At 52.2% G+C, this 20,698-nt stretch overlaps 1 long non-coding RNA gene across 1 annotated transcript; it reads left to right on the forward strand.

Annotated features, from left to right (window-relative positions):
- Positions 1–18,839: 18,839 nt before the first annotated feature.
- On the forward strand, positions 18,840–20,467 carry LOC132685343 (uncharacterized). The gene is made up of 2 exons (XR_009613058.3): positions 18,840–19,627; positions 19,740–20,467. It is a non-coding gene; the product is annotated as an uncharacterized LOC132685343 (long non-coding RNA).
- The last annotated feature ends 231 nt before the right edge of the window (positions 20,468–20,698 follow it).

Here is a 20,698-nt window from a genome sequence, read left to right on the forward strand (position 1 = left end):
TGGTCAGGAATAGACTGATTACTATGCCCAGAGCACTTAGCACAGGGTCTGGTGCTTAGTAATCTCTCGATGAGTGGAATTATACTGATAATTATTATTCAACCTTAGCTTCCGGGGTTACCAAATAAGCTTAGCTCTTCAGAGTAGAGACATTTAGGGTACAGGGTTCCCACCACCCCATCCTTGGCATCTGTAAGAGGATTTCAGGATTGGCATCAGGCCTGGCATGCAGCCTGGAATGGTGTGCTGGGAGGAGCCTCTCCCCCACCCCCCTCCGCCCCAGCCCCGCCGTGGCTCCCTCTAGCCCACTAACACAAACCCCTCTGGGAGTGGATCAAGCTGTGTGGGGACTGCCCTTGCCAGGGATCTGAAATCTGTCTCACCTCACAGCCAGAACCTGGGCAGGGCCCCCCTGACTCTGCTAGCCTGCCCCATTCCAGGAAAGGTCAGACCAGGCAGATTGCCCCCTGTCACTTCTTCCCTCACCTTGACCTCCAAGTCAGAAATCGGTGTTTACCAAAGTGCTCTGCAAGACACAAGCCCTAAGGCCTGTTCCCAATCGAGTGCCACATTGCCACCTGCAGCCCCAGCACTTCCTCAAGCACGTTAGCTACTAAAGGCCCTGACAAGTCCCGCCATAAAGAAATTTGTTTCGGGGGCGCCTGGGTGGGGCAGGCGGTTAAATGACTAAGCCTTGATCTCAGCTCAGGTCGTGATCTCGCAGTTCACGAGTTCAAGCCCCGCACGGGGCTCTGCACTGATGGTGCAGAGCCTGCTTGGGATTCTGTCTCTCCTTCTCTCCGCCCCTCCCCCACTTGCGCGCTCGCTCGCTCTCAAAACACGAAAGTAAATAAGCGTTAAAAAAATTAAGAAATTTGTTTCCCTCTTGCGTTAGTTCCCTGGGCTGCCATAACAAAATATCACCAGCTTGGTGGCTTAAAACAATATACATGTATCGTCTCACGGTTGTTGAGGCCAGAAAGTCAAAATCAAGGGGTCAGCAAGGCCGTGATGGGTCTGAAGGCTACAGAGGAGAACGGTTGCCTCCTTCAGTTTCTAGCATCTGCAAGGCATTCCCTGGCAAGAGGCTGCGTGGCTTATCCTGTCTCCATCACCATACGGTCTTCTCCCCTGCCTGCCTAAGCCTCAAAACTCCCTCTGCCTTTCATATGTTGTTGGACCTAGGACCTGCCCTAAATTCAGGGTGATTTCATCTCGAGGTCCTCAATTACACCTGCAAAGACCCGTTTCCCAAATAAGCTCTCATTCAGGAGTCTGGGGATTAGGACGTGGACATATCTTTCTGAGGCCCCCATTCCACTCTCTCCACCTCTGTTCAACCCAGAACTTCCCGGATTACGGAGCTGCCCCCCCGCCCCCCACACACACAAACACACACCTTATCATGAACATTTGCTAATTTGGAAAACGCAGCTTGGGAAGTGCTGTCACATATCCGAGAGCCCAGAGTGCCGGCAGCCGGTGGTCCTGGCCAGTCCCCTGCCCCATGTTATAGATTAAGACACTCAGGCTTGAAAAGATGCTGCCCGTGTCTAAAGTCACCCAGGACATCATGGAGCCAGGTCTAGGCTAGGACTCGGAAGTCCCTACAGCCAGCCCACCAAGCCCTACGGTGACGCTGACTCCTGAAAGGTCACCTCACTCCCGGGCCCCAGACGACCTTCCTGTGGCCCGTCTGACCCAAGGCCCCCTCACAAAGGTCCTCTCTGAGGAGAATGCCAGCCGGCCATCCATGCACCAGGACATCTGCTGGCTGGGACTCGAGGAGACCCAGAAAATAAATGATGAGGATGGGCTGGAGGGCTTGGACCCCCAGGGCTGGAGATTGATGTGGCCACATCCAGAGCGACATAATGGGCCTTGCGGGCCAGCCAGGCAGGAGATAAAAGGCAAGGGACATAAATAATGCAGAAATAAAGGGTGGAAAGCAGGCCCAAAGGAATAAATCCCTGTTCCCCGACAGGCTCAGTGTGGGAGTCAGATCAGTGTCAGTGGGCAGGGAAGGGGGAGGGGGCGGCATAGGGAGGGCAGCGTGGTGGACTGCCAGCTGCCCCCCCCCCGCCCCGGGGCCCCCTGGTCACATTCACCCCACACACCACACCCACAGAGGCGGGGCGTGGGCTCGAGTCCTGTTTCAATCCCCAAGTCACACAACTGGTGAAGTCACCCTCTCTGCCTCTGTTTCTTCCCCAGTAAAATGAAGTGAGGATGAGGCCAGTGTTTCCCAAGAGGGGTTCGAGGACCACTGACCTCAGCATCACTCAGGAAGGTTGTTTAACATGCAGATTCCTGGGCCCCCCCGCCGACCTGTAAACTAGGACCTCTGGGAGGGGGTCCAGGATCAGCCCAGCTAGCAAACTCTCCAGGTGTGAGATTCAGTGGACAGCCCCTCCTGTCCTTTTCAAATGGCCCCAAACCTTCCCAGCCGCTGAGTCTCTGAGGAACCAGGACTCCTGCCGCCTCCTTCCTCTGCCCTCCCCGCTGGCACGGACCCACCTGGCTCCCTGAGGTCATGGGGAAGAAAGGCCCGAGGGTGTCTGGGGAAGGGTCCTGGCAGATTTAGTCCAGGGTGGCCTGAAGCTGGCCTTTGGACCTGATTTTCCAAGAGATACAGAGAGAAAGGATCTGCTTCGGTGGGGCCGGCTGCACAGGGCAATGGAAACCAGATGTGTGGAGCTCGGGGAACAATCTTCTCAAGACTGGGGGCATTCGCACCTCATTCCCACTGTCCTCAGCCGTGGTGTGGGGTCACAGGAGGAGCACAGCCTTCGGTAGGGAGGCAGCCTCCCACCTGCCTCTTTCATTCAGATATGATGAGAGGGCACAAGAACCCTCCCGAGCTGCAGGGCCCCTGGGAATTCCAGGCTGAGCAGACAGACCAAATCAGGAGGCCTGCTGGTCAGGGCGGTGATGCAGAGGCCCCGGGCGTGAAATCGCGGCAGCGAGATCATGTAGCATCGCCATTTGGGCAAGGTATGACCTGGCCATTTATTCTCCCGCCACTGTTCTGCCACTGTCATCTCTCTGGGGCTAACTAGGCCCCCTCTGCCAATGAAGATGCTCCCAGGAAGGGGACGATGGTACACCGTTTCCAGCCGCTCCCCCACTGCGTGCAAGCAAGTTGGTATACGGCCCGGAATTTTAAGGCGGGGGGTAATTTTCCATAATCTAGCTCAGTCGTTCTCAATCCTGGCTGCACATGCCAACCTCCTGGGGAGTGTTCAAAAACAAAGCACGCAGGGGCCCCGGTCCCCGCCAGGAGTTTCTGATTCAGTGATGGGGGCGGGGCCAGGTGTATTTCCCATTTCTCCAGGATTCCAGGGGTGCAGCTCCAACCAGCTTCCAGTACAGTGAAAGTCCCGCATAGGCTGGCAAAACCCTTCAGCCTCACTGCTCATGAACTCTGGACCAGCAGCACGGGCCACCCCTGGGGGTTTATTAGAAATGCAGCCCCTCGGGCCCCACCCCAGCCCCCTGAATCTGCCCCTGCCCCTGAGCGAGACCTCCAGGCAATTCGCAGGTCACCGAGGTTTGGAAAGTGCTGGCTTACAGGGAATGCAGACCTTTGCTCCCACCTTACTCCCCAGGCTTCTGGGCAGAGCAGGCTTCATGGGACTGGTCTTCCCTTTACCACTCCTGGGCCCCCACAACCCCACCTCCTCCCCAGATCCTTGGTGGCCACAGAGCCTGCTTGTCTGCGGTGGGAAGGAGCACAGGGTGCTTGCGTAGGAAACCCTCTTTCTGCTCAGCCGTAGGACATCCTGGGTCCTCTTCCCCTGAGAGAGTGTGGGTGATTTACTGCTTCAGACGCTGGGATGGAGGGGCCGGAGTGCCGGGAGACAGGGCACGGGCTGGCAGCCGGCCTGACCAAACATACTGGCGTCAGCAGCCGCCTAGGCCCACGAGGGGCCCCAACGTTCAAAGATGCATTAACTCTGCGCAGAGAAAGATGGGCTGTTTTGTTTTTCTCTTTTAACAAGCCAGGCTTGTTTCAGGGGCTGTGAACGTATGTTGCCAGGCCTGTTCTGGCCCAGGCTGCACCTGCTAATTCTGTTCTCAAGACCCAATCACCCTCCAGTGTGTCCCCACCCCTGCTTCTGCCGCCCCCCGCCTTTCTCCGCAACCCCGTCGGCTCCTGGAGTTTCAGGAAAGGAAGCCGGGACTGGAGCTGACATAGCAGGTGGACTGGTGATGACATAGAGGCGCAGGGTGGCCCAGAGGCCACGGGTCCAGAGTGGTCCTGGGCCCACTGAGGTCACAGTCTCCCAGCGTGAAGCCGGCAGGAGTTTCCCCCACACTGGAAGCAGCTCGAAACCCGCACTGCCAGGGTAAAGCCACACAGGAAGGAAGGGCCTGCAGGTGAAGAATTTTTAACGGGGGTCCATGGATTACTGATGTTCCCTCAGCTATGTCACTATGTCACTCCTGACAGGGAAGGACCTTCCCTTTTCTTCTGTGAGGCATCTTGCAGGGAGCCTGGAACAGTATGTGGGCAGTGGAGAATGAGTAAGAGCTAAAGAAAAGATAAACGAAAAGACAGACGAAAGGTGACAGGTGGAGGGTGAATGACAGCAACTTCCGGTTCCAGCATCATGGCAAACTAGGTACATGGAAAGGCCTTCTTGCTCAAGATCCCAGACGAATTACAACGCATACGTTTAAGCACATTTCTGAGCTTGTAGAACGTCAGGGAAGTGTTCAAAGGAAGAAAAAACTCACGAGAAACTGACCCCGGAAGGTGAGATTGACCTGAGGGCAAATACATTTCTTGGCAACACCAAAGAGAGCCACCTCCAGGTTGGAGGAACTGAAAAGGACACTCCAAAGTTACGTCCAGGACCCTCGAGAGGGTCCACGGGGGTTCCAGGTCAAAGTGCCTCTCTGGCTCCCGGTCAAGCCTGAATTCCCTCTGGGAATGCATTCCCAAGGGAGGCCCTCCTGAGGCCCAAGGATGAAGTTTACCAAAATGTGAACTCACAATCGAAAATTACCAAACACACAAGGGTGTGCCTGACCACAGACTTAGCAAGGACTGCAAAGGTTGGAACCCTCAAATATAGACCACTAAGCAAATGTTTTCAGACATTGGCCAACGGGCATCTCAGGACTGAGAGGAAGGAAACCAAGGAGATCAAGCCTTACCCCGATTTTCTGTGTGGAGGAAATTTCTGGAGTGCAGAGCCGTGTCGGGGAACCCAGACAGAGGCCAGCAGTCTCACCGAGTTGAAGAAGAGAGATAGGAGCCTCTTGGGGAGGCCAAGGTGCCTAGAATTTGCAGGACAGCATACCAGAGGAGAAGGAGGTATGCAGAGGAAGGGCTTCTAAAATCTGCACGGAGTCCCCTTGACTCTTGGGCTGGCCTCCAATGTGTGTGGCATGAAGTAAACACGTGAAGGTGAGCACAAAGCTATATCTGAGAAAAGAACAAGTACCAGGAGGTATGAGCTGAAAACTTCCCAGAGCCCACACAGGGCTAGGAATCCCTGGAGTTGTTGGTTGGTTGATTTGCTTGTTTTTCATACAGCCACCCAATTGTTCTAGCATCTTCTGTTGAAAAGGAAGTCTCCTGACATTATCACTGTTCTAGGTCCTAGCCACTGCGGGAAGAAGACGCGAAAGCATCCACATTAGTAAAGAAGTGCGACTGTCTTCATTTTTAGGCAATGCAATCGTGCCCAGAGAAAGTGTTAAGAAATCTACAAAGTGGTTACCAGAATGACAGGTGAGGTAAGCAAGGTTGCAGAATGTAAGGCCAATATATAAAAATCAAGTATATTTCTATACACTAACAGTGAACAACTAGAAATTGCAACGGAAAAATGCCATTTCTGATAGGATCCCACAGTGCCTAGAAGTAAGTTTAATGAAGCAGCTGGGTGTCCTAGCCGGTTGAGCGTCCGACTTCGGCTCAGGTCATGATCTCACGGTTCGTGGGTTTGAGCCCCGTGTCGGGCTCTGTGCTGACAGCTCAGAGCCTGGAGCCCACTTCGGATTCTGTGTCTCCCTCTCTCTCTGCCCCTCCCCTGCTTGCTCTCTGTATCTCTCTCTCAAAGATAAATAAACATTAAGCAAATTTTTTAAGAAGAAAGAAATTTAATGAAATATGTGCAAGACCTGTACCCTGAAAACTACCAAACAAATGGATGAAACCTATATATCAAGCTCACAGATCAGAAGACTCAATATTGTAAATATGCCAATTATCTGCTGGTAGCTACAAATTGAATGCATATCTAATAACCCCAAAAAGGTTTTGGGGGGCAGAAATTAACAAGCTGATTCTAAAATTTACAAAGAACCTAGACTAGCCAAAACAGTATTGAAACAAAGAGCAAATTAGAAACTGACACTACTTGTTATCAAGGCTTATTATTAAGTTCTAGTAATACTGACATAAGAGAAAAAAATATAGAACAGTGGGACAGAATAGAAAATCCAGAAGTAAATCCACACATATATGGCAGTAAATTGATTCGACAAAGATACTAAGGTACCTTAATGGAGAAAGACTAGTCTTTTCAACAATGGTCCTAGAACAAATGGGTAGCCATATGAAAAAAAATTTCGACCTCTACCTCACACCATATACAAATACTGAAAATGGGCAAGGACCTACACACAAAAACTAAAACTTCTATAAGAACATATAGGAGGCAGTCCTTGTGACTTTGAGTTAGGGCACAAAAAAGCATGATCCATAAAAGAAAAAAATTAACTGGACTTAATTGAAATTGAAATTTTCTACTTTTAGAAGGACCCCATTGACAAAATGAAAAGTCAAGTCATGGGCTGACAAAGGATTTGAATCCAGAATGTATAAAGAACTATCAAAACTCATAAGAAGGCAAGCAACCCAACAAAACATGTACAAAAAAGTTGAGCTGTCATAATCTGCCATGAATGCTACAGACATCTTTACTCATAATAATTCCAACCTAGAGACAACTCAGATGTCCACAGCAAGAGAATGGATAAACAAATTATGGTACATCCATTCTACGGGAAGTATCCCATGGGAGCAACAGCGCGTCAATAAAAACAGCAGGGCACTTGGCTGGCTCAGTCAGCGGAGCGTGTGACTCTTGATCTCGCGGTCTTGAGTTCAAAGCCCACGTTGGGTGTAGAGATTACTAAAAAATAAATAAACTTAAAAACAAAAGAGGTTCAGGCCTCCAACTGTAAAATAAACCATGAAGATGAAAAGTACAGCAGAAGGGGGCACCTGGGTGGCTCAGTTGGTTGAGCGTCTGCCTCTTGATTTTGGCTCAGGTTATGATCTCATGGTTCATGGGGTGGAGCCCCACGTCAGGTTCTGCACTGACAGCTCGGAGCCTGTTTGGGATTCTCTCTCTCTCTCTCTCTCTCTCTCTCTCTCTCTTTCTCTCTCTCTCTGCCTCTCCCTGCTTGGGTGCTGTCTGTCTCTTTCAAAATAAATAAATGAACTTAAAAAAAAAACAATAATAGGGGCGCCTGGGTGGCTCAGTCGGTTAGACGTCCGACTTCGGCCCAGGTCACGATCTCACGGTCCGTGAGTTCGAGCCCCGCGTCGGGCTCTGGGCTGATGGCTCAGAGCCTGGAGCCTGCTTCTGATTCTGTGTCTCCCTCTCTCTCTGCCCCTCCCCCGTTCATGCTCTGTCTCACTCTGTCTCAAAAATAAATAAACGTTAAAAAAAAAATTTAAAAAAACCCAATAATAATAAAATAAAAAGAGCAAAATACTTACACACATAATAGCATGAATTAGTTTCCCATCATTATGCTAAACGTCGTGGCTTGAATTTTTCCTCCAGAAGATACTTTGGAGCCCTAACCCCTGGGATCTGTGAGCATGACCTCATTTGGAAATGGGGTCTTTGCAGATGTAATCACGTTAAGACAAGGTCATACCAGAATGGGGTGGGCCCTAAACCCAATATGATTGGTGTCCTCATAAGCAGAGAAGAGACACCTAAAGATGCAGAGGCACAAGGAAGAAGGTCATGTGAAGACAGAGGCAGTGGCCACAGGTACGTTGTCATGGATGAAGGAACTCCAAAACCTGCCAGCAACCACCAGTACCGGGAGAGAGGCTGGGAACAGATTCTCCCTCAGAGCCTCTGGAAGGAACAACCCTACTGACATCTTAGTTTCAGACTTTTGTCCTCCGGAGCCGTGAGAGGATACATCTCTGGTGCTTTAAACCACCCCATCGGTTGGGGCGCCTGGGTGGCTCAGTCGGTTAAGCATCCGACTTCAACTCAGGTCACGATCTCGCGGTCCGTGAGTTCGAGCCCCGCGTCGGGCTCTGGGCTGACGGCTCAGAGCCTGGAGCCTGCTTCCCATTCTGTGTCTCCCTCTCTCTCTGCCCCTCCCCCGTTCATGCTCTGTCTCTCTCTGTCTCAAAAATAAATAAATGTTAAAAAAAAAAAATTTAAACCACCCCATCGGTAGCGCTTTGCTATGGCAGCCCTGAGAAACTGAGAGTGAGCAAAAAAAGAGATACAGAAGAATACATACTCTATAAGGCAGAGGAGTCAAATGAAGGGATTTCCAATGGCCAAAGCTGCAACAATTTGACCCACAAAGCAAATCCTCATGAGACTGCAGTGATATAAGTAAATGACTTAATAAATAAGTGGTAGAAAAGAGAGAACACTTTCCTATAGAAGGATTCGAATTAATAAATGAGGTAAGGCTGTGGGAAAAAGGAAACCACTGTTAGAACGTCACCGTGATCATTCACAGGCAAAATCTACTGACGGATGCTGAAATTCGCGGGCAAAACTATAGGGAGAAACAAGATATTTGTGTAGCTGCCAAGGAGCTCCCCAAATACTTATTAATTAATTACGAAGGTGCTTTGAACACATGTCCAGAAATTCTTTGATCCTCCTCTCTCCAGGAGGTTAGCTTAATTCCCCTCAGTGAGCCTGGGCTGGATTTACGCCCCACTCATAATAGTTAAGGAAACGAAAAAATAGTAGCATTGGTAGTGGAGAGACCTGGCCGATACCGCCTGAACTCTAAGGACTCATCACCTCTGGGAAGTTCTTCCCCCACGTCCCTAGCCCCAGTCTAATCACGAGGGAACATCAAACAAATCCAAACTGAGGGACATTTTACAAAACGCCTGGCCAGCATCCTTCCAATATATCAAGATCATGAACGAGAAGGAGAAACAGAGGAACTGGCACAGACTGGGGGTCTCAGGAGATGTGATAATCCAATGCACATGTGGTGTCATCGACCGAATCCCCAAACAGAAAAAGACGTTAGAGGAAAAACTGCGAAAGCCAAATAAAGCCCATGGTTTCCAGTTTATTTATTTAATGAATTAACTTATGTATTTATCCACTTATTTATTTATTTATTTTGAGAGACAGAGGCAGGGTGAGTGGGGGAGGGGAGGAGAGAGAGGAAGAGAGAGAATCCCAAGGAGGCTCTGTGCTGTCAGCACCGAGCCCCACGCGCGTTTCGGTCTCATGAAACCATGAGATCGTGACCTGAGCCGAAACCAAGGGTCGGATGCTTAACGGACTGAGCCACCCAGGCGCCCCTAAAGTCCCTAATTTAGACATTACTATTGGACCAACGTTGGGGTCTCGGTGTTGATAAGTGTGCCGTGGCTGTGTGAGGCATTCGCACTGCGGGAGCTGGAGGAAAGGCACAGGGAACTCTGTACTATCTTTGCAACTCTTCTGTACATCTAAAATCATTTCAAAATAACACGTTTCGATAAACTAGGTGTAGCTCTTTAAATACGTACATAGGCGTGGCCTCAGCGTGATGACTGGGAACTTGTGCACCAGGTAGCCCACGTCCAGGCAGGGGCAGACGGTCACATACGTCCCTGGCGTTCGCGATCGGCTCCCAGAGTAGTAGGGGAGAATGAGGAGAGGGAGGACTTAGACCATAGTGACTTTAAGAAAGCTGCTGTTTCTTATAATTCTTTTTTTTTTTAATGTTTATTTATTTATTTTTGAGAGAGAGACAGAGAGAGAAAGAGCACTCTCTGGGGGAGGGGCATCGAGAGAGGGAGACAGAAAAACCCAAGCAGGCTCTACACTCTCAGTGCAGAGTCCGATGCAGGGCTCGAACCCCTGAACCGTGAGATCAAGACCTGAGCCATAATCAAGAGTCGGACGCTGAACCGTCTGAGCCACCCAGACGCCCCTCCATGTCTCTTAAACAATGAGCATATCACACTTAAAAGAGATCGGAACCAGACAGGTCTCAAATGGTGCACTGAGACGTCCGGGCACAGCAACAGATCCACGAAGACCTTGCAGGGATATTTGAAGTTTTGAGGGAAACGCAGTGACATCCGTCCAGTGCTCTGCAAACTACTAGCTCCCTTAGTCCATGGTTTCAACATGAGATCATGCGACATTCCTTTCAACGATGTCATAACTTGGTGAAACTCGGTTGTTTTTTTTTTTTTTTTTTTTTTGATGGTTGCTGTGATAAAAAGCAAACACCATGCAAAAATCATTGTGGTACAGGAAGTGAGGTGATGGTGTCCCACATGATTCCAGGGTTTGAGAGTCAGGCGACGCCCCACACATATCCCGTTAGTAAATAACTGTGGTTGGGGATGAAATATAAATGGTTTTTCCTTTCTTCTTTCAATGTATGTACTTTTGATGATGACATAATATGCTTCGAGTTATTTAGACCTAACCACTTACTCAAAGGAACTTTCTGGTATTTCTTTTGGCCTCCGGGACCGTAAAAAATGACTGACACGAAACGTGCTGTGAACAGAGAAAGTTCGGGAACTTCTGTTCGAGGGCGTTTGTTTCTAACTTTTTTGTGTACACAGACAAATGTGTCTGTCTTCATAATTGAGCTCTTATGTATACGCAGTTTTATAATGGGTACTATGATCCCTCATTTTAGAGTTGAAGACGCTGAGCTCCAAGGGGAAGAAGTCACCCAGTTAACCAGACCGTCTTGTCACATACTCTGCTGCTTCCCTCTCTAAGACTCCAAGATGTTGCACCTCTGTGGTTCCAACAAGGACCAGCCTCACCAGCCAACATTTGCAGGGCCTTAGGATTACCCTGCCTTACTCTAGGCGCAGTAAGTAGGGTCCCTGTTTCACTGATAAGCCCTGTCCCGATCTGACCTCATTACCGCTTTGCGGATACACAAAACTTCATCCAGCCTTTGACATCGCATTCTCGTGAAGAGTAAATGACTCCAGAAAAGGAAAACCATTGAGCTATCATCAGTCATTGGTACCTGCATGTGAATGAGCTTATGAGAGCCTTTCCTGAAAGGAGTTTTGATAAGGAAAAAAAAAAAAAAAAAAGAGGCAATCTCTGAGAGAAGTGGGTAAGGAGGGTATCTCATGTGGGGTTTGGTGGAAACAGACTGATTCAGAAAGCTGTGTGCAGAAAGTATGCAAAAGAATGAATGCTCGCAGGCCATACAAGGAACCAAAGAAGGCAGGACTCGGAAGGGAAGGGCCGGCCTGCAATGTGGTTGTAATTGAGGCCTCGGCCATCCTGTAGGGCACTCTAGAGGGGAGTTGGCCCTTCAGAGTTGTCTCAGATTGAGGCAAGAGGACCAGGTCTTTGGAACCCAGCGTCGGCCATCACTCTCTGTGAGTCAGCCCCGGAAGATGTGACCTGGAGGAAGGCAGCTCCCTGCAGACCAGGCACGGCATCACAGCGAGAGATGAAGCCATGAGCCAGCGGCAGCTAAGAGTCCCGGCAGATGGACACTAAAGCCAGCTAGTTATAACAGTGCTAAGTGCGCCGAAAGAGAATCCTAAAGAGGTGGATGGAGGGTAATAAAGGGGAAGGGCACATACCTAAACTAGAAAAGTGGGGTGGGGAAGGAGTACACAGCTGCGAGGAAGACCGCCCCCCCGGGAGAGTGCCGTGTAGACTGAGGCCTCTAGTTTGAGCAGTTGCACAGGTAGACAGCATGTGCAAAGGTCCAGAGGCAGAAGGAGCAGACTTTAGCTGAGTTTGGGGCATGAGGGAGCATCCCGAATTGAGGCTGGCCTGGGTCAAGCAGGGCAAGCGTGCAGGGAGAATCGGGGACCTTATCGTCAAGGGAAGCTACTGACCAGGGAGGTAAGTAACATGATCAGACTTCTCATTTCCTTTCTGGGATCCTTTCCCTCCCCTCAGGCTGCCCTTTGATGAGCAGCCTAATCAATTTCACCTGGATGTAAACGTGGTCTGTCCTAAGTGCCGCCTGTGCCAGGGTCCCCGTGGCAATCGGCAGCCTCTCTCCTGGAACCCCCAAGGCCCTAGTTGTCCCGCACATGTCTGATGATCCTCACAGAAAAGAACAGAGACAGGAAAGAAATTATTGTCCTCTTCCGCCTCCCAATGCCCCTTCCTGCGCAGAGCAGACAGAGCTGCCCCCCTCTCAAAAGAGCCTTGTGGGGGAAGAGGGGAGGGAAGTGAATAATCCCTTTGCCAAGCTCCCCCAGAAAACAGGGTGGAACGAATTAGCAGAGCTCAAAGGTCCCATCTGGGAAATCACTCAAGGTTTCCAGGATCTGACCCCATGACAACTCGGAGGGCACCGGAACAATCAAGGAAGCATTGGCGGTAAGCCTTCTGTCCGATGTCTGTCCACCTCTATGGAAACTTCTCCTGGGAGCCTGGCTGGGGGCCAGGAAGTAGGTCTGCACACACACCCGGCCCGCCCAGAACCACAGAGGTGGCTGGTCACCCTGTGCAAAGCGACAGCATCCACCCAAGCGGATCAAAACACTCCAAACAGCTCAATTAAACCTACAAATTGCTTTGACTGCTTTTCTTCCTGACTCATTGGGATGATGCCCTTGAATCATCTCTTCACCCAAGGAAACCATTTAAAGCAGGTGCTGCATGGTCTAGTCCGCAAAACATAATCAGCCAAGACAGGGTGGCCCAAGGAATGCTCTTGACTTGTTTATTGATTTTATCTGTTTATTTTTTTAAAGAAGATTTTTAAAAAAATTTATTTTAGGGGCGCCTGGGTGGCTCAGTCAGTTGAGCGTCTGACTTTGGCTCAGGTCATGATCTCACAGTTCGTGGGTTCGAGCCCCGCGTCGGGCTCTGCGCTGACAGCTCAGAGCCTGGAGCCTGCTTCAGATTCTGTGTCTCCCTCTCTCTGCCCCTCTCCCACTTGTGCTCTGTCTCTCAAAAATGAATAAACATTAAAAATAATAAATAAATAAATAAATAAATAAATAAAACTTATTTTAGATAGAGTACATAAGCGGAGGAGAGGGGCAGGGTGAGAGAGAAAATCTTAAGCAGGCTCCGTGCTCACCATGGAGCCCAACTTGGGGCTCAAACCCATGATCCTGGGATCATGACCTGAGCCGAAACCAAGAGTTGGATGCTCAACCGACTGAGCCACCCAGATGCCCTATCATTGACTTATTTAGCCCTTCTTATGTGACAGGCATCATTCTCTATGCTTAATAGACGTTTGCCCATTTAATCCTCACAGCAATGCTGTGAAGCAGGTGATATTCCTGTCTCCATGGCACAGATGGGGAAACTGAGGCACAGAGCGCTTAACTAACATTCCTAGGGCCACAGCTGGTAAGCGGTGAACCTGGGATTTGAATGAGAGTGTGGTTCATGGTTTTTAACCCAGGCCAGAGGCACCCAGGGTGGAACCCCTTCAGGGTAACAGGGTAGTTGCCTCCAGCCCCTTTGATCAGGGCAGAGGATCTGTGTCGTTGGTTTTCTCTACAGCATAAAGATTTTTGGCAGAAAAGTTTCGCAAATGAACTTGCAAATCACTGGTGAGACAGTTTTGTCTGAAGAGGCAGGAGAACTCCTGTCTCTTCTCTGAAATACTGGCTTAAAGATCTGAATGAGAACCCAAGTATCAGGAGTGCCTGGCTGGCTCAGTTGGTAGAGTGAGTGACTCTTGAGCTCAGGGTTGTGAGTTCAAGCCCCACGTTGGGTGTGGAGCCTACTTAAATAAGTTCTTTTAATGTTTTACTTATTTTTGAGAGAGAGAGAAACATACACAGAGCGCGAGCAGGGGAGGAGCACACAGAATCTGAAGCAGGCTCCACACTGAGCTGTCAGCACAGAGACTGACGTGGGCCTAGAACTGGTGAACTGCAAGATCTTGACCTAAGCCGAGGTCGGATGCTTAACTGACTGAGCCACCCAGGCGCCCCTACTTAAATAGATTGTTTTTTTAAAAAGCAACCAGGAATACTGATTCCAATCACAGACCAATTTGGGGAAAGAAAGAGGGGCAATGCCTTTGGGTTCCACCTCTTCCTCCCTGTCCTCAGCGGGAACTAGGTCAAGCCCCAAGCCTCAGTTCTTGGCCTGCCTCTACCTCCCAGAGGTGCAGTGAGGGGAACGAAATCAGTTCTGGGCTGTAGAAGGTAAGGAACTGTCACTACGGGGACCATGCGTTCCTTCTCAGACACAGCTATACGGGGACTCTCCTGAGCTTGCGATGGGGCAAAGCAGAAAGCTGGATGGGGAGGGAGACCCTGGGGTTGGGTTTCCCAGAGAACCCAAACCCCGACATTAGGGAGGAAACACAGGCTGGAGCAGAGGCTCTTGACAAAAGCAAACGTAGACCCCTGGCTAAACACCAACACTGCGGCTAAGATGTTTAAATACACCTGGGGCTCTCCCAGTGTCGGGAGGGGTAAAGGGAACCTGCTGCGAGTGTGGCCAGTGCAGAGCATGGGCCCGGGAGTCAGACAGACACAACTCTGCATCTGACCCCTCCGGGCACCAACCCTGGGACCTCAGGTGAGTTGCCCCTGTGCCTCAGTGGCTCAGTTTCCTCGTCTGTAAAATGGGAGGCCTCACGGCATGTGCATGGAGCTAGTTGTTAGGATAAGAAAAGATGCTGCCCAGGACCTGTCTAGAAGCGTCAGTGCAGAAGGAACCACGCTCCGCGGGCAGCCCAGCCGCACAGGCAGAACGATTCATCTTTCCGGAGCAATTCAATCTCTGGCTTGAGCTCTCCATTCATCGGGGTGAAGGGCACAATCTCACTCAGTGAGTTTGGGGCAACCTTGCAGTCTCCCCCGGGAAGAGCGGGAGTCACAGGAGTTGCTACAAGGCCAGATGCTGCGGGGAATTAGCGTGCCCCCGAAGCACTTGACCCCAAAGTCCCCTGCGACATTTCTCAGTGGAGCCCTCCAGATTCAGACATCCGTCCTCGAAGCTCATCACCAAGACGACCCTCATTCCTGCCTCTTGCCTGCAAGGTGCGGGGCCCAGGGGCCACTTCTCAGGTCTGGGCCTCACCTGGGTGTGGAAGCCAGGCAGTGCCTGGACTTGCCCCCAGCCCTTCCCCCCGGGTCTTGCTGCCTCCCAGAGCTCTCCAGGGAAGCCCCATCCTCAAGGGCCAAGGCCTGCTCTCACTCCTGACCTTGCTCCCACATTTCCACTAAGCCTCTGAATTCTCTCATTTCCTCGAGATCTGGGGCCTGGGGGTCCAAGCCAGGCAGCCTCCTTTGTTTCCATTCGACATCTGTCCCATCCCACTTTGTAATCACGCAGGCTGTGTTGAATGCAGAGCACAGAGTGAACTCCCAAGAGAAAAAGAACTGTTAACGTCTCAAACAAGCACACCCCATCTCATTCACTGGACTTCCGAGGGCCGGGCCCCAGCAGAGGAGACGGCACCAAGGTCAGAGCACCAAAGACCCAGCAGAGTCTGCGCCGGGCTGGACGGATGGGATGTCCTAAGACATCTTAGGAGAAGAAACTGGTGAGCGGGGGCCCAGACACCGGAAGATGGGAAAATTGCTAGCTGGAGTCGAAGTTGCCCAATGTGACTGTGCCGGGGACACGTGGCTATGGACCACAGGACGGGACCTCTGGATGCCGTGTGAGGGGGCTGGGCTGGTGCGCAGAGGTGGTGGGGAGCTGGGTTCTCTCTGTGCCCCACCCCTCCCCACTCACTCTGAGGGATCTGGCCTCTGGGGCCGGCTGGCGCCATGGCTAGTCCTTGCTCTGCCCTAGGCTTCTAATAATACTTGGAAAGAGAAACAAAATAAGCTTGCATTCTCCCCCTGTGCAAAGCAGTGGTTTGCACAGCTAAAGAGAGAGCAAGAGGAAGGGAGCAAAAAGACAGAAAGGTGGCCCTCAGGGCACTTGAGATCTTCTATCCCTGTGCCAGTGTCCAAAGTGTTTCACAGGCCATGTTTCCACTGTGCCCCCAAATCGCCCTGCAATATAGGTCTCCCCAAGACAGCATGATGTCCCTGCACCCCGTGGATTCCAAGAAGCGACAGAAGGTGTGAGATCCATCTCCAAGGAGTATTTGCCCTCCCTGTGACCATACTTGCTCTGGAAGAGAGGGAAAGCTCTGGCTTGGCTGAGTATACTCGCCCACTCTCTCCCTTTGCCCACAAGGATGCCGCCGGGGAAATTCCAGCAGTCGTGGGACCCCGGGTTCCGGTCCCAGCTCGGACACCAGCTCGGTGGCCCTTCCCCTCTCTGAGTCTCCATGTGGAAAGTGAGCCAGCCAGGATGGAGATCGGAGGGCCTTCCAGGGCTGAGATTTTAAATCACCACCTGCCGCAGCCAGATGTCGTCACTGAGAGCAGACAGGGAGCCTGCTTTGATCTTGCAAGGGGGTAGGACGGGCTCCCAGAGCTCGGCCAAGGGTGTGGCCGGGGTGGGGGGGTGGGGCGGGGGGGGGACAGGCTGGCGGGGAGACTTCCCAAGTGCTCAGCACCCCAGACATGCAGGCCAGCTCCTGGGCATGGGTCTGTGACAGGATGGTGGAGGATAAGAGTTAAGAATCCCCAGGACGTGGTTCAGCCAGGGGCTCAGAAGTGGATCAGCTGTGGGGCGCCTGGGTGGCGCAGTCGGTTAAGCGTCCGACTTCAGCCAGGTCACGATCTCGCGGTCCGTGAGTTCGAGCCCCGCGTCAGGCTCTGGGTTGATGGCTCCGAGCCTGGAGCCTGTTTCCGATTCTGTGTCTCCCTCTCTCTCTGCCCCTCCCCCGTTCATGCTCTGTCTCTCTCTGTCCCAAAAATAAATAAAAAACGTTGGAAAAAAAAAAAAAAAAAAAAAAAAAAAAAAAAAAAAAAAAGAAAGAAGTGGATCAGCTGTGCCTCTGTGCCCGGACGAGCCTCTGGGCTGGACTTGGTGGGGCTGAGGCAGGGGCGCGAGGGCGGGCAAAGCCCCAAGGTGGGCATGTGCTTGTGGATTTCCTGGGTGCTTGGGAGGCTACGTCCAGAGAGGTCTCTCTCTCTCTCTCTCTCTCTCACACACACACACACACACACACCCACACCCACATGCAAGTGTGTACGTCCTCAGATTTCATAGTCAACAGATGCCTTTCCAGGGAAGAAGGCAGAGCCAGAGTTGAGATAGTTTCCAACCCATGGTGAAGGCTCAGCCAGGACCTTCTGGGACTGTTGCGCTGGCTGTTAAATTATTAAACACTTCAATATCAGAAACACCAGCTGCGGCCCCCACTCCGGGGGCGCCACCCACCCCACCCCACCCACCTGCTTTCATCACAGCCCTCTTAGCTACAGAAGAAATTCTGGGTTCAGAAGAGAGTCAGAGCTACTGGGGTGCCTGCACGTTTCCACCTTGAGTCTTGGGGATCTGGTGCCAAGGCCAGACATCCGGGAACTGCTCTGGGGCTGAAGCTGGGCTGAGAGGACAGATAGAGGTCTCTCCCACGCTCGAGCCACCTGCCCCCCTCCACACCCCGTCACCCAGCAGCCCAGGAACTCTGTCCCCACCCCCCCCCAAACCAGCCAGCCTCCTGATGAGTATTCCACACCAGCTCAGCCCCCCAAAGCAGTGAGGCGGCCCCTCCCTGCGGCTGTTCGCTGACAACCAGGAAGGGATTTTAATCTCAGAAACAGTCAAGGTGGGGAAGGGGAATGAGGGGCGGCCGGGAGGACCATATGGAACCTGTTTGAAGAGCTGGGTTGGAGCCCAGCTACACCTCCATGCGCTGGGGCACGGGGCCAGCTCTTGGCTGTGCCTGCTCAGCTCGGGCCAGAGAGGGGAAGGAGCGTGGGAGAACAGACAGGCAGGCCGTGAGGGGACGAGGCGTGCTGCATGTGCGCACGGGGCTGCTGTCCTTCAGGTGAGGACACCCTGGCTGGCAGCCAGTGGCCGGATACGGGGCCAGAAGGCCCGACAGCTCTGAAAAGCTGGGTTCACGGGGGTCAGCGGAGTGGCATCTGGGGTCTACTCGAGGCAGTCTCGGGGGCTTGTCTGGGAACGGCACTCCCGCTCAGCTCTGCCATTTCCTCGGCCTGGCTCCTGGTGGAGATGATTCCGGAAACCCTCCGACAGTACCATTTTGTCTCCGGCTTAGCTCCCCTGCCTCTGCACACAGCCAATCTCTGTCTCTCTCTGTTTACCCGTTACTAACCCAGTCCCACACGGGATGTCGGGCCTACGTGATGCCAAGTGGTGGGGCGGACATTATGACCCGTGTAACTGAATACCTGACTACACCACGTGGACTTCAGCCTCACCACATGGAACCTTGGGCTGATCCGGACTTGGATTGACCTTGCTGGATTTTGGACCAACCTCACCAAATTTCCAACTCACCACCTCGGTACATGAGAAGGCTGCCTGAACTTCTGTCTAGACTCCCAGGGCTTCAGGATGAACTGACCGAGTTTCTGATTGATTTTGCAGGAGTTAACGGCAAAACTTGACCGAACGTAGCGTGGCCTGGGTTTCTCGAATTTTCAAGCCACCTGACTGGATTTCTGACTGGGCTGACTGAAAAGTTTTAACCGGGTTCACGATTTGTTATTTTAAAAACTAAACTCCCCAAGTGCTTGACTGAGCTCTCCGGAGTCTGTCGCCCTGAGTTGGCCAGATGATGGGGTGCTCCTAGAACGAGACTGAATAACAGGAAATCGTGCGGGGCGCCTTGCCTGGCCGGCCCTCGGCCCGCCCCCGCCTCACACGCGGCTCACCCGGAGCCAGCCTGCGCACCTGAAGGGGGTGCGGGGCAGGCGGCGTCCCTCTTCCAACATTCTGGAATCTTCTGACATTCTAGCGCCTGATTATTGCATTTCCATCCCTTTCTGCTTCACTTCTTGTTCCAGCATTGCCCAACTCTCGGGGATGGGCATCAGCGGCCCTAGGAAACAAGTTCCCAAGTCCATCTGGCCTGAGTCCCCATTTCCCATCCAGGAAGTGGTATAAAACAGAACTCAAAAGGGAGGGCTCTGCGTCAGCCCGCCAGGGCTCAGGGCTCGCTCCTGGGTCTAGCCGCGTTGCGCGCTCCTGGGCCGTGTTAACGAACTTGTCTGAGCGGTGGTTTCTTCACCTCCCACATGGGTGTGATTCTCTCCTGCTTGGAGGTTTTGACCAAGAATACTAATGATGGCTGATGCTTGCTGAACACTGACTTGAGCCAGGCTCTGCTCTGGGGCCGCATAGGGCCTGAGGATCCCCGCTGAATCTTCACCGGAGCGCCTAAGTCTAAGAAGTGAAGGGGTCAGCACAATCCAAGTGGCCGCCCTCAGCCTCTCGGCGATCCTGCCTCCTGGGCTTGCCTGGCACTGATAGAGTCCAGGGATCATCGGCGAGCACGGTCTGCCTCGTCACCGTGTTGTGATACGACCGGTGGCCTGCTTCTTGTTGGGAAATTGGGCTGCTCTTCGGCTCCCGTCATGGTGAGGCATTTGCTTTTTGATGTTGTGACTTGACATTCTTTCGGGAACATGACCCCCACCCCCACCCCCACCCCAACACCAAGGGAGCCGTGGGTCTCTTCGAACCCTGTAGGCATGTCAGGACCGTGGGGCTCGTTCTGTTTCGGGGGACGTTCGTCAATCTGCTCACATCTGGTCTGATGTTACCATGAGGACCTCCCGGGTTTCTTTACTGGCGCCTTAACGGGAACCAGATTCGCAAAGCATTCGCCAGTCCTGGTGTGTCCCTGCATTTGCCAGCCATTAGCCATAAGCTGCGGACGGCGACAGCGGAGGAATTGGCCCTGATCCTGAGCTCGCACCACACCTGTGGCCACGCTGGTCTTCTTGTCTTCTCCGGGGCGGGAGAGGAGGCAGGTGCTGAGGAGGATGTATGAAGGATGATAAGTATTCATCCCTCACTGGAAGGGAAGTTCTGCTTTAACAGGAAGAGCTGGCTGTGGGCTGCCGTCTTCAGTCTCTGCCTTAAGTCCTGTGCCTTCGTGTGTGTGCTGTCCAGACAAATGCCTTCATTTCCCCTCTTCCGTGTCTTTGCACATGCTGTCCTCTGCCCCGTGCGTCTTCCTCCTCCTTGATGTACTTATTCCACACGTACCGAAAATCTCCTCTATGTTACATGTGACTCAGGAGCTGGAAACACGAAGACACGATCCCTGCCTCAGGGGCTCCCAGTGGCAGAGGGATGCAGAGTATCAGGGATCACAGGCCTGGGACACCGAGACCGTGCGGGGCCGGACAAGGGACAGGTCAGGGAACTCGTCAGGGCCCTGGGGAAGTTTAATAAATATCCGTTCAAAGTAAGTCTGTGTATGCACGCGTGTTGTATCCACAAGTGTGTGCACGTGTGTACGTGACCCCACGCCTGTAAGAGGGAGCATGGTAGTCATGGGCCACGGAGGGGAAGGGTAGTTCTTGGGTCTCATTAACATGTTTGTTTCATTAAGTTCTCTCAGCTCCTCCTCATGATGCCCTCCTCACTGTGGAGACGGGGTGATGGTGGGCTTCTTGGTGTTTAGAAGCTGAAGGATTGAT

This window comes from Panthera onca, chromosome D2 (assembly GCF_046562875.1).
Source record: "Panthera onca isolate mPanOnc1 chromosome D2, mPanOnc1 haplotype 2, whole genome shotgun sequence".
In the NCBI taxonomy this organism is placed as follows: Eukaryota; Metazoa; Chordata; class Mammalia; order Carnivora; family Felidae; genus Panthera; species Panthera onca.